Consider the following 18,542-nt stretch of genomic DNA (forward strand, 5'->3'; position numbering starts at 1 on the left):
ATGCCATTGAAATAGAGGGAAATTATTCACTAATAATAGATGGTTAAATGCAATTTATGAGGAAGACACCTCCCCTTATGGCTTGGATGTAACTTTACGCCTTTAAGTTTGATCAGTACCAAGCATTTGTCTCAAATAAACATTGCAGTATTCTAAACTGTAATTTAAATCCGCAATGTTTTCTAGTGTCCGTCGTCGGTGAAATAAGAACACAGCCTTGTAAAGAGGGCAAAACTGATTGATAAGTGGTGTCCTGCTCCAAACAGGGGAGACATTAGTCAAACTAGTCGTATCAGCTCTGTTACTATCACCTCTCCAAGTGCAGCATTGCAGACATCGCAAGTGGCTGTTGTGCTGCTCTCATTTCCAATTTGCACTGCACAAATTTTAGCCTCACATTTTAGCCAGAATATATATCTGCATCCTGCTGCAAACTGTTCTCTCCATATATTGAAATACACTTATTGTAAGTCGCTTTGGACAAAAGCGTCAGCTAAATGAAATGTAATGTAATATATGACACCCATGCTACATTAAAACAAAGGATCGGGGCTCAATACATAAGACAGTTTAGCCAATACCGATCAGTTAGAAAATACATAATTGGTCCCAATACCGATGCTTGAGATCGGCTTGAGGCATCCCTAATTAATTACCATTACCAATTACCATTATTCAACCTAATTTTGCTTTTACACAATGATTTTAGAAGCATGTAGAAGTTATTAAGAGTTTGTCTCGTGTCTTATTTGTATAAACTGTTGGTAATGTGCTTTATAAGTCAAAATTGGTGCGCAATCAAAGCTCCAAGGGTACTTTTTCTTTTTTTTTTTTTTTTGCATGTGGTAGGGTGATTTTTTTTAAATCTATTTCTTTTTTACTTTTCGTTCTGACAACCTGCTGAGGCTGTTTATAGATTTTCTGATTTGTTTCAGCTACATCCAGCCATTCTAAATTTAGATTGTAGAATTGTAAAACACATTTAGACAAATATAGTCACGATGTTACATTTTACACATACCAAAAACAACAGTCACTTCATTTTCTCCTGCATTTTCTGGCTATGTTTTTTTTCTCGCTTTGAAATGTTGAATAACTATTTAAATATATTAACTTAAATAAGACCACTGTTCAGAGTGCACAACTCCACTAAAAAATCATAGATTTTTCTGAAGGATATAACGGTGGTAAGTACTGGGGGAGGCATTAACGTGGGGGACAGCATGCAAAAAAAAGGAAATAGGGAGTGACGAGTTCCAAGCTCAATCAGCTGTAATTTCTGCCCTGACCAGTCAATGTGGTACTGTTGAATGAGAGTGGACAGCCTCTATCTGAACCAATCAGACCAGTGAACCATGACTTCACCTCCCTCACCACCCCATGCTACTCCAAATTATCAGTTTATTGAGTCAGAGACAGATCACCCCAAAGCCTTGTTATGCTCCATGGATGTGCTGTCATATTTAGGTTGTGTATCTTTGACATGACATTTTGTTCATGTGATGTGTGTGCGATCATAAGTGTACGGATGAGCATATATACGTAGGTGTTGGTGTTGCATGTTGTGTATATGTCTCCTTTTTGACGTTGGGGATGTTTTCAGTGTTCTCTCATATTTTACCATTACTTGTTTAGATGATTGCTTTTTTTATTTAACAGCTCAATATTTCGTAGATTTTTTTGAATCCATGTTCTCTTGTCTCCAAACGGTAGCTGGACAGCAGGGGAGCATCTAATTCTGCACAATATCAGAATATAAACCTGTCAAATTCTGCCTCCTGTGGTCTTGACAACCATAGAATTTCCGATGATGTTCAGATGGCGAATAAGATTGTCAACTTGTCAAACTGACAGAGGCTGCACTTGTTACTGTCAACGACCAGCAACAGCTAATCAGTCTTGTCATTTCATAGCTTGGTGAGAAAAAATGGATGAAAAGTGGATTGCAGCCGTTCAAAGATCACTCTCTTCTCCTTCTACTGAAAGACAGTAATGCAGTAATGATGTTTTAAAGTAGTTTGGTGGAAATACCTGTGGTTGAGTTTTTTTTTTTTTCTCTTTTGACCTGTCAGTGCATGTAACCAATCAGCTGACAATTCATGTATGTCAAAATGATTTCCAAATCATGTAAGGTTGTGAAGAGAAATGTCAAAGCAAAGAATCTAAAGTTTGGACCATATGCCAGTATGCAATGTTGGTGACAGTTTGAAGAAACAGAACATGGACACTACAATTAGGAAGTGCATAGCTTTATGATGATACCACTAAATTCAATTCTCCACTAATTCAAGGTTCAACAAGACCAATATAAGGCAGAATTCTAAAAGGAGGGAAATTATAAAGAGGTGCAAAACTGATAATATAACACGTGGAATTACCAAGAACAACATGTTTTATTCTTACAAGTGAGTCCAGTAATTCTAATCAAGCATGTTGTTCATTTGATGCCATTTTATATTATAATGTCTTGTATGCTTCAACTATGCAAAAGAGACGCCAGCTGAAATGTCTAACCCGGTTCATCGTTCATTGTCTTGGAAATGCACATCCATGGATTTTGGGGGCCGACATTCAGTTGGAGCACTGAAGGGAGAAGTGTCTAATCACTTGGCATATTCCAGAGGGCGGGTTTAACATATAGTGAGCATAACCCTTGACTCTCAGTTGATGAACCTTAAAATGAGATAATCTGAGTATTTGGTTCCAGAACAGCTGATCTGAGTTAGTTCAATCAAGTTCAACTCTGGGTATGCACGAGTTAAGCATGTGCATGACACCTATAAAAAGCCATGATGAGCTCAGATTGTACAATTCACCATAGCAACCAGCAATAAATAATGGTTGTCCTACTTCACCCCACTGGAAATAGAAGTTCTATTACATGCTTATGTAGAGTATGAGGACACTTTCAGATAAAAAGCTGGAGTGGAAAACGAATTGACAATTGGCACATGGAAGAGAATTGCTGAGTATTACAGGTGATAAAGTGGTGGAATATTATGTGAAAAAAACTCATTGCATTTAGTCCCATTAGAACAAAGCACACTTGAAATCAGTTGACAATAAAATCTAAAAACACAGATCCCACTTAATACAAGGTAAGTAAATATCATTTAGTGGCTTAAACCTCCAACAACATGCTTTTTCAACACATATAAATGTCCCATCGCTCTACAACATATTTAGTGGATTAACATTTCAGTTCTATTCAGCTAACAAAAAGAAGGGGCCTGCAGAATGATGAGTGCTACTATCTGTTTTCTAATCATTGCTTTGACTCCTTTTTTCTTGACTGTTTGATGTGGAGAACTTGTACTTGCATAACAGGATTGTTATTGCTTCCGTAATGTCACTCCATTTTTTTTTTTTTTTTGAGGTGCAGGTAAAGCTTGGATTGCTTGTTTACCTGTCAGATGTAGTACCTCAACAGAAACAAAAACAAAAATCCCTCTTCAAACAATGTCTGACTCTCGCACTGGTGCTACAGGCTCAAGTCCGACAACTACAGTGTTTCCTACTGAAATGATGCAAGTAAGTTGCTCGTCGTAGCACCACCATGGGCAACAATAGTGTCTTCCCGGGCTAAACAATACATAGTCATTTGGTCTACGTCAGAGTTTGTAAAACCCTTAATATTCACTGCTGCAGGCAAAGTTTCCTTTTAGGCGCTCTTGGCAAGAGTTGGACTCTATAACACGTATAAGATAAGGTTTACTGTGTGTGGAATAATGGTTCATGTCTGCCTTAGTTGTTCTCTGTGTACTTCTCCAACCCTTAAGGTGGCTCCAGCATCGCAAGTTCAAGCTCACCTCCAGAAACATCGAGTTCAAGTTGGAGTGCCACAACTTGTCGACAATCTGACAAAAGTTGGCATGGAAGAAGATGCCATTTGAGATCATGAGAACGCTGGAAGCTGGGAAGCGTCCAGCAAAAATCGAGAGAGTCGCAATAATACAACTGATTACCGTTAAACTCTTACAAGTATGCCCAGCCCCTGGGGAATAAACACCTACATGAGATTGCAATAAAGATGGCGTATCGTGTGGCTTTCACTCCAGTCACTTAACAGATGGTCAGCAGGATGGTTAACTTGAGAAGCAGTTCATTGTATTTGAAGAGACAACTTATTAGGGCCAGTGAAGGGTAGGAAACCCCACCCAGGAAGAGACGAATAGACACCCATGAATGTATCAATTGGCAACCAACGCAGCCACCATTTGAGGAAAATCCCAAATCTCAGAAACATGCACGAGAAAAGTTAAAGAAAATACCCAAAGGAGGATGCAGTGTCACCAAAGGTATTAAGGATATGATGAGGGCCACCTTCTTCTCAGAGAAAAGACCTCGTCAGTGAAGTTTAAACCTTTGATTTGACAAATCAATGACTATATTTATTTGAAGCAAGTGGCAAGAAGACGTATTTTAAAGAGCTCATGCTACATCCCTGAAAATGCGGAGAAACAATCACGAGAGTGACGTGGAGATGTTTCCTCAGTGAACGCAATTACTGGAAATAATTAAATACATTTACAATTTACAACATCACAAAATAATCAACATTTAGCTACACTGTGGCTACAGCAGAGTACAAAGTTCTCATTACATAATGTACCTTGACTGGTAATCTGCATGCAGCTGTAGTTGAATTAACACAGACAAAACTTCTTAGAGTTGCGAGATAAACAGAACACAAACTGTATAAAAAAAAAAAAAAACAACGTTTACATACATTCAATTTGTTAACACATAAATACACAAAACGTCTGAATCACTCGGTGGAGTTACGGGCTGAACCGAGCTAACGAGCGCGGCTTCACACTTTACACTGCTCGACAAAACTCATTAACTCACTCAAAATACGACATGTACAGTCTCTTGGCACTTCGGACTCATTAGGAAATTATTACAAACACTTTACTGCTGTGAAACAACATCGACACACCTGAAAACGGGGAGAAATGATCACGGGAGTGATGTGGTGATGTTTCCTCAGTGAACTGGAATGAGGAAAAGAATGATGAAAACACTGCACATTCCCCGGGTGTGCAGGCGAAGACAAAAGCAATCAATCTCAGGATAGCTGATCAGGCAACTTATCGCATGATTGATAACACAATAATGAATTCACTTCAAACAAAAATGAATGAAATTTAATGAATCATTAAAAGTGTTTTTAGCGTTCTAACCTATTTTAGCACAATATAAGTTCTTGCTGTTTTAAACCATTTTTAAGCACATTTTGTCCATTCTTCGTCATGACATGGGGTCGTTTTACCTGTTTGACAGGATTTTAACCTCCATGTATGAAGCCTCCAGTACCACACATCTTCAGTTGTGTACCTCGAAATCATTGGATGTTTCGGCCTTTTGTCACAAGACACCCTGAGTCAAGGCAGGTCCACCAGTGGCTGATCAGACCGGGCTTCTAGGTGGTCACGTCAGAGCCTAGAAGGGATCTCTTATCTTCAGCCACAGATAGTGACTGCTCCTTTCTGCACCGTTGGCAAGGTCTTTAATTTGCCTTCTTGTGGGCCTGCCCTCTGACTCTTACTTCCCTCACGAGCTTTGTGGTGCAACTGGCAATAAAGCCTCTGCAATTCACCAATGGTTGATTTTATTATTTGATTTTTAAAGATGTCTAACTGTGTCGATCTATTTACACAGTGAATCTTATGGAGGTCTTCTTTTGTTTGGCTTTTGATCTCAAATATAGAATAGTCAGAATAGTTGAGTCCCCCTTTAACTTGAACTGTGTGATTTCTACGTCACCTGCAATCCTGTGGAATTCCTCTTTGATGTTGCGTAGCGGTCGGTGCCCAGAGAACGGAAATGGGAAGTTTTATGTTTATGTGACACTTTTCTTACGGCTCTACAAACAGTTTATTTCCCGATATCTTCTGTGTCACTGATATTACAGAGAAACCCCTTCCAAAGAGCAAGAGCAACACAACAAATTTACTCTCATCTGAGAGTTACCATGGTAACTGAACCAGAGTTTAAATTACTTCTTTGGCTGTTTCCCTTATCTTCAGGTCAACAAAGTCAGAGTTTTCACTTGAACCCAATTTCTGGAATTTTTCCCAGCATTGGGAGCGTGAAGTTGTTGGGCCAATATAGCATTGTTAAATAAAAGGAGTAAAAACACAGAGCAGAGGTCTCCCGACCTGTACGACCAAAGATAACACAGCTTAAAAAAAAAGTCACCAGCAATAATCGATGCAAGTGCAACAAAAGGGGAGTTCAGAAGTTGTTGTTTATTTAATTAGCAATCAGCAACTATAACAGGCTGCACGCATGGTTTACCACTTGGCAACAGCGACAGTTTGGCTCTACTGTACATTATACTGTGTACTGTATTGTACTGTGCTCTATTGGCCTCCACAAACATTATAGGACATGCTTAATACAGCTGTGGATACATCGTCCTACAGCTACTCCCAAAGAATGTGCATGCACTGCAGTAAAACAGAAAACTATTAAATAAATACACTGCAACTCTATCTATGTTGCTTTTTTAGGCATCTAAATTCTAAATTTAAATAAATATGTAATACAATGCAAAGAACTTATTAACCTTGAATTATGGACATTTGCATTGGAATTACTCAGTAAAGTAAACCATAACAAATTGTTGACTCATTTTTTAAGACTTTGAAACCATAAATGAAATTCAATTTTCACCTCCACTGGACAACAATATATTTGTGTTTCTCATTTAGCCCCGTTAAGAAATGAGGTTGCCAAACTGTCCTTGAATTTTTGTTCCTCTTTCCTGTATCCCTGAAATAAAACCTTCCCTCATCATAAACATAGAAATGAAAAGACATACCCCCCACATACAGTACTCTTACTGGCACAGATAAACAGTATATCGCACTCATACACCAGTTTTTCTCATCTCTTTTTTTGCCATTTATATAATTTGCAACATATCATGTAGGGTTTAAGCCTCAGCCCACACTTTACATTCTGCTTGGCTCTTCATTTCAAAATGCATACATTGCCGCAGACCAAAGCCTCTGACAGCAAATATATGCAGGGGCTCTCACTATCTCCCCCCTTCACGTTGATGGGCAATCATTTCCCATCCACATTACATAACGCAGATAAACCTCTTAAATGTTATGCCTCTCAGTGTGAAAATTGCTAATCTCTGTGGATGCCTCGGCAGCAGGCCTTTGCCAGTTTAATTTTCAATAACAGTTATCATTTTAACATTTTACCAGTGGTGGACAGTTTTATCCTCGGTGCCTTCAAGTGCTGCATTTATAGCGTGGTTCGTCGGGCTTCCCTTGGTTTTCACAGTTGACACACAGCTGTAGCTGCCATCTTAAACTCAAAAGGGAGTTAAGTTGTGTTTGTTACGTGCTGGTGACAGTTCATCTAGATAAAGGAGACAGAATGTCATGTTAGCAAGTCAAACCTAAGCGTGACGAAAATGAATGTTTTTGTCCTCCTCTCCAGCTCCGTTGCTTTCTCAGTTTCCCTGCACATATCGGCACAAACTGCAGGCACAATCGACATTTTTTTGTTTTGTTATTCCTTTATGCCTTATTTCTCTCTCGATTCTACCGATTTGATGTGGTTGTCTCTTGACGTTAAATAAATTAGCGCGGTGTTGCACAAATGCATACAGTGGAACAACACACGTTCGTGCACAGACTCATTGCTTATACCCACTTACAGTGTCCATCCTCACAACCGCTGCCACACAAGAGGGAAAATCGATCAATGTCATGAAATAAGATTTATAATGATTTTGTTCTAAAAGTGGCAGAATGATACTGTACTGTCAAGTCTTTCTTTCTGTACCTTACATCCACACACTGATCCCACCACAGCGAAAAGCTTAATTCATTCCGTTCTATTAAAGGAAGCATAACGACGTACACTCTGTTTCAACCACACACGCGCACCTCAATAAAAATAGACTGCTGCTTGATGAATCCGCTTGCTGTAGTGGTAACTCCTTTCTATCATCTCTACTGAAAAGCATTTTTGCTGCAATGAAAGCCATGTTGGTGGGGAGAGAGAAGGACGGTGGAGAGGTCTTGGTGATGACAAACGTACCGGGCGGGGGCAAAGTCATTATTTAGCTGATGTACAGTAATGTTAGAGGTGCTTCCTGCAGCACTACTGTAATCTTGTTATCAAAATGATGTAGAAAGATGGAGAGAAGGAGGGGGTGGGGTGAGTTTAACGTTCATCCTTGTTCACGTCGTCGTCAGACCGATTAAAGAGGCGAAACACTCTCTATGGACACGCAACAGAAATATTCTACATATCATAAGATGAGAGAGTTTATAAACAGTGGAAAGGGGTGAAGTGTTGGAGGTCTTGCCACTTAATTATTCTTGTACGCAGAGAAGAAGACAGCGGTTGGCTTCACTCGCATGCAGAAGTTGAAGGCTGTGATTGGCTGAGTGGAGATCAGGTCAGATTACAGCCCCCCCCCCACCTCCCACAGTACTGATTGATTTAGTACTGACTTGATGACAATAGCTCTCGTTGGCGCCAGCTGGGTCTGGATCCACAGAATTCTATGGCCCTTCATTTCATTATGGAGTCCAATTATCTTAACTTTGCAAATCCTTTCCCTGTCTCGTCCAATGTACAATATTTTGGGACAGTTATTTTCAAAAAGATTTTTTGTAAATTTAATCCAATTACAATGCCAAGAAGAGAATGAAACTGAAGACTTAAAGGAGCAGTTCAACAATTTGGGAAGACACATTTTCTTATGTTTTACCTGTAAAGGAAGAAAATAATTAACATCAGGTATTGGTTTCAAAGTGGGTTCTTTGCAGGACTATTTCTTGGCCAAAAACAGTGTAATTATTTCACAGACATGAGAGATGCATTGATCTTCATCTGCTGCACGATAGTAATTGTGCACTGCATAAATCAGCACCTCCAGGATATCACATTCTTGTGATTTAAAAAAAGTATGCAAATTCAACCAATCTCCTCAGCGTGCAGGAGCATGCAATGTTGCAAAATTCACTACTGAAGGCGTGAAGGCACAAAGTACATTTTTACAAATAAAACTCCCTTTCAACTCCATTTATAGTTGGCGAGGCTCTTCAAGTTCTCCTCTCGTCATCAAAACAAAATCATGCTTGTTCGGATAAGTAACAAATGGTCCATGCGTAGTAGTTTGTTACCCGGATGATTACTACTTTCTTTTGCAGTCATCCAACAGCATTCAATGAAAATGTACAGAACGTATTTTGTAGGTCTGTAAATGTAACTATAAGAAGCAAATTATAGTTGTAAATTGAATAGTTTTGTATATTACTGTAAACAAGTGAGACATCGTTAACATGTACATCAATTTCATGTTTATTTAGTTTCTAACATGCGTCAGTCCTGCCAGGTAAATAGTCAATGACAACATTCAAGTTGCCTCGTGTGTCTGTATCTTACAGAGAGAGGAAATACTCATACACACACACACAGATATGCTGCCAGTATATGGAGGAAACAGATGCTACCTAAGCAGAGCACAGTTTGATCTTCCTTTCCCACGCCCAAATGTCAAACTGTTGCAAGTATACAGGCTTACACACACACACACACACACACACACACACACCACACACACACACACACACACACACACACAGAGAGAGAGAGAGACACCTGCAATGAAATTGAACAGATAAAAAGATTTATAAGGCTTCCAATATAACAATATAACAATATAACAGCCAACTACTTACTTACTTAGCCTTCCATGTGCACACGCAAGCCTGCTGACACATAAACAATTTAGTCACTTGTTTTGCGTGTGTGTGTGTGTGTGTGTGTGTGTGTGTGTTTGTGTGAGTGCATGTGCATGTGTAAATTAAAAACAGACTTGTATTTTTAGGTATAAAAATATTGTAACACCTCCAACTCATGTCCAACTCAGCCTATAAACCAAATGAGCATTGCTGTAGTCAGGTGAGGTTTAAGCCTTGTTTCACATTAACTAATCATATATCATATCCAGATTATGCTAAAAAAAAAAAAATGAAATCATGTATCAGTAAGGTTTAAGTAGACACTGATCTGGGTAGTACTAAATTCAAATTCACATTACAGGGTCTTCTCAGGGGCTACAGCTGTCAGTAAAAAGACAATTTGCAGAGCTACAAGTGGGTGACACATTAATTGGAACAAGATACATTATATTATTAGCAGAAAATGTGGGTGGCTTTGTCATACAACAGTGTGGGGATACAACTGCGATTTCCTTAGATATTTTATTTTGCAGGACTTAATGAGGTGCTTTTCGAGCCAGGGATGAAGATCAGATTTTTGTGGCTTCAGTTCACCAAGTCATCACCTGCATTGCCAATTTCCCTTGTCCCATTTTCCCGTCAAGTTTGTTCTTATAAACAATTTTGACCTTTGCGTGGGAGGTGACTGTAGCAGGTCTGAGCTACCGTAGGGGTTCCTTGGAGACAGACGACGCGCTCAGTCAGACGTTCGGGTGTAAAATGCCTTTATTTGCCCGGCCCACACAACAATGTCTCTGTGCCACCGTGTTCCTCCCTCCTTCTCCCTGCTCCCTTTTATAGGGGAGAGCTCATCAGTTCATTCCAGCTCAGCTCTGCTCATCAATTCGTATTTGGCTCAGCTGTGCTCATTACACCTGCCCGGCACCGTTCCCTGAACCACTCCTCCCACTCTCTACCCCCTGCAGCTGAGCTAACCACACCCCGCCACCACAGTGACGTACGCCTCTTTCAGGCTCCTGGACTAGTCAACCAGCCATTTATCCCTGTGAACTTTGCAATTACACCAAACAGGGACAAACACTGCTTCACTTTGCACTAAAAGGCCTGCTTTCAAACCCGTAGCCAACCCTATCTGCAGTGGCTGTGACATCTAAGGCAACATCGGGAGCTCCTCTAACATGTCTCTGGACGTCTCTGTTTTTAGGACTTCGGCTGTTGGTCCCATGGTCACCAACCCAGGACTCAGAAGCTTTAGTTTCCCTGTATTTATTCCCTCTACCACTTTTATGCCACATAATATTGGCAAAGTGTAGTGAAACAATTCATTACTGCGTACAGGGTAGTGTATGTGTAAAATAGATGGTGATATGAATGAGAGCATTGTGCAGGAAAGGTCAGAAAAAGCTGCCTCAAATTACATGTCCGTATCCGTGGCATAGATAATACTGAGGTATTATGCTCTGCACTGCAGTGCTTATTTAAAGGTCGTGGGGTTAGATTTTTTTTCTTGATTTTCCATTGAATGGCTGGGCACACACACAAGACTCCTCTCTTGACCCTGTGGTCTCTGGCTGTTTGCTAAAAGTGATATTTTAATAGCTTGAAAAAAAACATTTAAAAGATCATGGTACTATAAATTGCTGCTACTTCTCAGAAGTGTGACTAAACCCTGTTTTCCACTGACTGTACTGGCTCGGCTTGACTCGACTCCCTTTTCTAAAATCATTTTCCATTGTCTGTGGAAGGTACCTGGTGCTATTTGTAGTATCACCTCGTTGGAGGTTCCAAGCAAGTTGTAGCGGAACTAAAAGGTGATGTGATTACACTGCAGACCACAAGTTTCCAAAGCGCGACGGACACTTTCTCTTCAGAGCTGCACATTTGCTTGGACTTTGTGTCCTGTCCCTCCTTCACTGGAAGCAGTTTGTTTCAGGGTCTTTCTTCAGGCAATCCGAAGCTTTGCACCCACTGCATGTTACTAGTGAAGCCAATATTGTGTCAAACTCGGTTACTCCCATAGAGTTTGGCTCCAAAAAGCCTCTGACTCCATAGACTCCCATTGAACTTGTCTCATGAAATACAAAGTCAATACATTTTTCCCACGGGTTCTTAGGATGTAGTTAGCTAAAGTCCCTCTTTCTTATTCATTTCATGACAGTCCATCTGAAAATAATCCAGTGTTTTTTGGACGTGTCTGTTTTATTGATGGGTTTCCACTATTAGTGGGCGGGACGTAGTGTTGCCGGGTTTCCAATCAGATTAAGTCAGATCCACCGCTCGCTCCCCCCAGTTTGTTCGAATATGTTCACTTCTGGCTCCAAAGCACTCCGAACTGGCAAGATGGCGACGACCAATATCCAAACTGAAGGCTTCATTATGGTCATTCGCAAACCAATGGGTGACATCGTTGTTGGTTGCCCCACAAATATATGTTCCCACAATTCCCGCCCAACTGAAAACAAGGAAGTGGATGCACATTTGTAAAGTAAAGTCGCACCCCAAGGTTTTGTGCTCGTATGACTGAAGTCCCTCAGAAAAGTCACGAGCTCAATCTTTAGAGACAATTTTTGTCCTTGGAATGTTCTATTGCAGAAGAGAAAGAGGTTTTTTTGCAGCTTGGGGGGGGTGAAAAACAAAATCCAGGAAAGTACCTGTCAGCAAGAGCGAGCTGAATCGTGTGGAGTGGAGCCGACAGTGGAAATGTAGCTTAACCCTTTTTGTAACCTACAGTTGCATGGAAAACACAGCAACTATATTTAATACCAGCCCAATGTCTTTATCAAAATGAATTTGTTTTCACTTTAAACAGATTCAGAAATTGCTTAAGCCTCCCGTTGTCCTCGAGTCAAAATGACCCGCAGCTGTGTTCAACCAAGTTCTATTTTATTTCTATATTTTTATATTTTTTGGGATCATTGGTCATTATTCTTTAAAGAAACCCTCACAGCCTCTTTTTCACCAGTGATCCCAAAAAATATGAAAATAAAATAGAACTTGGTTGAACACAGCTGTGAGTCATTTTGACCAAAGGACAACGGGAGGGTTAAGCTAAAAAAAAAAAAAGAAAAAAAGTACCTGCTCAGGGAGTGTTTGCTGCCCAAAATCCACACATTTCTAGCTTTTTAACGCCACATTGTAGAAACACTCTCAGCCCCGTGACTGCTTTCCTCCCACTGTAACTGACACATCTGCCCTTCCAGGTGCTGACACAAGACAGAGCTCTCACACTGCATGGAGGTGACACTGACATATCAGGAGACTTCCTGTTAATACCCCTCACTGCGAGAAAGGTGGTCTCTACAGCAGATAGAACAGACATCGCAGTGCCTTCCGTCCAAAGACTAACAACCTGTTTACATAGAAGGTGTAGTGTGAGCAGGAGACACAGTGTTCAGTCGGTCACCTGTGAATTGGAAGCACTAATGCCAGAGAACAATATACAATACCTATTGTTCCGCAAGTAAAATACAGGAAAATACGTGTCTACAGGTGTATGTCAAGACTAAAACAAACTCCACCTATGTAGAAAGGTGAACTAATTCTAATAGAAATGCATTTGTTCTTTTAGATGCTTTAATCTATCCGGACTTTCAGCTTCCCATCTGACTGGCTGACTCGGCTTGAACCGAGACTGTTCCGCACACTGCAGGAGCTCGTGGCGCACATCATCTGTCAAACACGTTCTTCATTTGGTTCATTAATCATTTCCGCACAACACTGTCAGGAAATGCTTCATGTGTCATAGATACTCATGCTAACAAGGCTGAAGAAGCAGCTGTAGGGATCTACTGTATCTCCACCATCACGACACACAACCATCGCACTGCACGTTTTCCAATGCCTCCGTAAATAGAAGCCTTGTATTATTTCAACCAGAATCACGTCTTAAACATGTAATCCGTAATTCTCTCTGCATCTGCCCCATCAGCATAAAAACGATGAGCAGTAAATTGTGTTTTCAAAGAGGCAAATGTATACAAGCCCAGATGACTGGGGGTGACGGGGGTGGTTTTGAGCTGAAAATGGAGATGTCCAATTCTTGCTTCAAAGATGTAATTGATTGCTTTGTGTCCCACAAAGATTCCTTTATCCTTCTTATTATTTTGCTGCTGTCGGTGGAGGGGCAGAATATGGATTCATGTAACTGCTGTTAATCGAGTGAAGAACGGAGAGTTTGGAATCGTTGCATCTTTGTCTGCATTGTACATCTGAAGTCCATCTTTCATGTAAGAGAAAGGCAAAATAGAAATATAGTCAAAAAATGTTGATTGTGTTTTTGGGTCACAAAACAATTGAGAAACATACACAGATTAAATACTCTGACACTATCAATTCACTGATGGTGATTCAGAAAGCAATGAGATCTCTTAAATAAAAGTTAAACCTCAAATGTATTATTGCAGTAACAAAACAACAGAAATCACAAAAGTACCGCTCAGTAATTAATTTAGTTAAGAGTTATTCCTGCAGTAATTCAACAGTTAGCTGCTTATGGTGCTGCATTAAGTGGTGGATGTAACAATGTCAGTTCAATAGCAGCTGCTACTGTTACTGTGGAGGGGTGAACGGGGCTGCTGGTTCTGATTCTGTTTTTGCTTTACAATCATCAATATCTTTCTTGATATGAAAAATATTGATGATCGTAGCTTTAAATGATTCAAATAGAAGTGGGTTCACAGTATTTTAGGTGCACATTGAATGTGTAACTTTGTCTTTATCAGAAAATCACTAACTAAAACTAAAAGATGCACAAGAAGGGAACACAATCAAGACGGTCTCGCTTATTTGTTGTGCCTAACTGTTCTACGGTCTGACCGCAGGCGAGTTGTTTAATTATGTAAGCATGGAGGTTGTTTTTTGAATCAATTTGAAGTGTACAATAGATATGAAGACGGGGATGTTGTTTGCCTTTTTCTCCTCCATCTATCAGGTGTTCAATCACACATGAATGCACACACATCTTGAATCACTGCGTGGGACAGATGAACTGAATCTGCTGACATGAAGACAAAGAGCTGAAGGGAGGGGACAGTGACCTCCCTTATGTCCGGAGCTTCTTCATGTCGAAATAGTGGTGGAAATATGACATTTCTGTTAGTTTCATCCAACTGATTTCATCCAGATGAATGGAAACGTGTAAAGATAATGCAAAATGATTGCGGTTAACTCAAATAATTCACATCAGGTAATAATGTAATAACTATAACAGGCCTATTTATGCTCTCATCATTGATGTACTAGTATCGATGTCATCATTATTTGAATTTTTTTTTTAATAATAACTACACAGACAAGTAAGTAAACTGAAAAGGAAAAAAACATCATCTGCCCTTCTTTGTTCAGTCATGGAATGATAACTTATTGTTTAGATCCTCTATCATGTCTTGGCCTTCACTTTTATATGTGTTTTTTATTCAAAGCTTTGTTTGTATTTGTCCCCATTTTGCAGGTGAACAACAATAAAAAGAGAGAAAATGTAAAGCTGCTGTTGACATAATGGCTTTTGTCTGAAATGATGTTAAAATGGTAATAGACACTGGTGTAGAAACATAAATGTAAAAGTAAGTGGTTTTGTGAAACAAAAGAAACACTTCAAAGTAAGACTTGAAGCTACTTCCTCTCAAACATCTGAGAAGAAACAGTCAACAAACACATATTTTTATTTCCCTAAGAAAGAGTAAAATGTCCATCAAATCTTTCCACACACGTCTTGTAAGAGAATAAATAAAAAAACAGATGCAGTATGGGTCAAAAGGTGCAATATCTAATCCCCACCCTTCCACCCTAATTGTCTTCAGTCACTGCACTGCTCTGGCCAATGTGTGCACTCCAGTAGTAAGTGGAGTCTTATAGCAAAGCATCGTGCCCACCAGATGTTTATCACATGGGTAAATGAAGGCAGGAATAAGGTAATTAATGGGCTTTGTGGTGTGAACTGAGCACAAATGTGACAACTGTATTTTTTTCCTTTGAAATTCTTTTCTCTTCACACCTTTGATTAACGATGACTCTTACCAGTGTGTGAATACAAAACAGCAGAATTTTAGTGACGATAAAAAAAAAAAAGAAGATCTACGACAGTGCAGTTAGTTCGAATTGTGCTTTCCTCTCTGTTAGAGACCCAATTTGTGATTTAGGCTGCATTGTTGCATAAAGTACATTTCAAAAGAAGCAGGTCTGTGAGTAAATTATGTTTCTCCATGTAAAGTCTCCAGTGCAAAAGGCACTGGGATGATAGGAAGTAGCAAAATCCCATTAACTCCATGACAGAGTGTGCCACGACTAATGTGCTCTCTTCGGTTAAGGACCATGCAACCCAATCCACCGTGACATTTCAATCAATCAATTTATCTAAATTACTGAATCACCAAGCAACATGGTCACATTACAACTTACAGTTACAAAGAATACACAGACGAGAACAAACAAATAAAACGATGAAAGTTAAAGTAAGACATCCACATTTGAACCGCAATAAATATTTTAACAGCACACAACAGTTTCATACAAGTGCATGAAAAGCAAAAGAGAGAGTAAAAGCAAGGAACCACAAGCAGGCCTTCACTCTGAGAGGGAAGTGCTTTATTTGGATTATATGATGTTTTAAAGATATGATGAAGCTTGATCATAAAAGGTTTTATACAAAGAAAAATGTTAAGTTCTATAAGTTTATCTCACAGGGAGCTGAACCTAAAATGGGAGATCTCTTCTGGTAGATCCAATCAGTATGCGGCATTTTGGATCGCCTGGAGATGATAATAGACTGGAATCAAATGAAAAAAAATAAAACAAACTTTGTTGTTGAAAAAGTAACTGCTCTTTAATGATACTATTTACACAGCAGTTTTGTGTGAATTGGGATCTTGTGAGCCTGATTTGTATTATCTGATTTTACACTTCCTGTTTAATGTGCGTGCCACGCTCTGTCCCAGTGAGGCAAACAGTTCAGTGGATGAAAGGTTTTCAAAGCCTGTTTGATGTGCTTTTATTCTCCTTCTTGCCCTTGGTGTTCACTCTTATAGCTTCTGCCTGATTGTACGAGCTTCTGATAACTCCAGCCTGTTACATTTTTTTTGACCACTGCAATGCCGTTTTTACACTTGAGACAGAGCTAAAAGAATTCTTTCAAATGAAAAGTCCTCATCCATTTACCGCCCAGTCTACAGGATTGATTTCAACTTTGTGGGACAACTCCCGTAGCTCAATTTGTGGCTGTATATCACAGAATAGACTGAGAGCCCAGACTGAAAGGCAGGGCCGCAGACAGGGCATGATATCTCAGATGCACCCAGCAAGACACATACTAATGGCTTGGACTTGCTGCCATTTAGTGCCTGTCATACCCGCCGAGCTTCAAAATGCCACCAACTGCGTGCATATAAATCATCAGAGGGACGGACAGGAAAGAGATACAGTGGGCATCTTTAGCTCCAGTTGCTGTTACAGATCAGGGAGAACATTAGACAATGCATTCGACTGTCGAAACTTAGTTTTCTGTTATTTTATATTAATCGGGTCCTAAAGAGGGCAATGCATTTTGGCACCTAAGGTTTCCGGATAAGCACTGCGGGGTCAATTAAACTGACTATTGAACTGAGTTTAAAAAAATTAATCGATTAAGTGGTGCCAACCCACAGCTTGACACTTTTACGTGTCCAACGACCAAAATTGACAGAAAGAAAAGGACAAATTTAGGGACTGTGGAGGGAGGAAATACACAAACGACTGTCTGCTGGATTGATGTTGACAAATGTTTTCGGTGAAAGGGCATTAGCTCTTTGCTGTCACACAGAATATTCAGCACTGCAAAATGACATCAAACCCTCGTTGATTTTCAAAGTGGCTAAACTGCATTGTGTCTCACTGGGGTAGTGAAAAACACAATGTTTTTGTTTTTTTCTATTATATTTCTACAGAATATAATTTTCTCTGTAATGTGAACACCACTGAGCTGTAGATTAGTTCTACTGTTAGTCATAAGACATCTCCCCACCAACCTGAGCTTCTTTCAGGGTTTACACAGTGCTGAAAGGAGGAGAGTCATATTTGGTTAAATTATTAGGCTACAAAGGTAGTAATACACTAACATCCTCAAATGCACTAACCCTGGTATTCATACAGGCAGAAAAGTGGTCAACTGTTGCCATCTACTGACCAAATGTGGAGCTACCATACTGTATAGAATGACCTGGATAAAGTGGTTATAAGTGTTTTCATTCATTTTTTTTTAAGGATTTTATTCTACTTTTTACTTCCATTCCACTGAGGTAAATATTGTACTCTTTACTCCCGCACTTCTATATTCATATTTTACAAGGGAAACACATATGTCCAATGTGGACAGACAAACAGTAGATCCACGTGTGATAGCCAAACTTCTCATTTCCAAGCCGTGGGAATTAATCTCCTGCTTTAACAGCTTCCTAACAACATATTTTGGAATCTGGCTGCAGATCATTCATGTTCTTCAGAATCAAACTGGAAAAACTTTAGTTTTTCTTTAAAACATGGCTTTGTGCACATTCGCTTTGTTGTGCTGAAACAGAGAAGAGCTTCACAATTCCAGCATCAAGATTTCTGTAAAGTGGAACTGAGGGTCCTACAATGATAAAAAGCATCCCAAGAATATAATATGGCAGGCTCGCTGGGATGTCCGCACACATTTTTATCTGCAATGTATCTTATGATTTGCCAATAAAATATGTTGCACCAAAAAAAAAAGGACAAAAACAGTACACTAATATACAGTAAACATGTCAAAGTAAGAGGGGTATTTATTTCTGTATCAATTTGAAGTATAACTGTTCATGTGCTCAG

Source organism: Embiotoca jacksoni, unplaced genomic scaffold, assembly GCF_022577435.1.
Source record: "Embiotoca jacksoni isolate LCO1_2020_lvr unplaced genomic scaffold, fEmbJac1.0.p SCAF_4, whole genome shotgun sequence".
Lineage (NCBI taxonomy): Eukaryota > Metazoa > Chordata > Actinopteri > Embiotocidae > Embiotoca > Embiotoca jacksoni.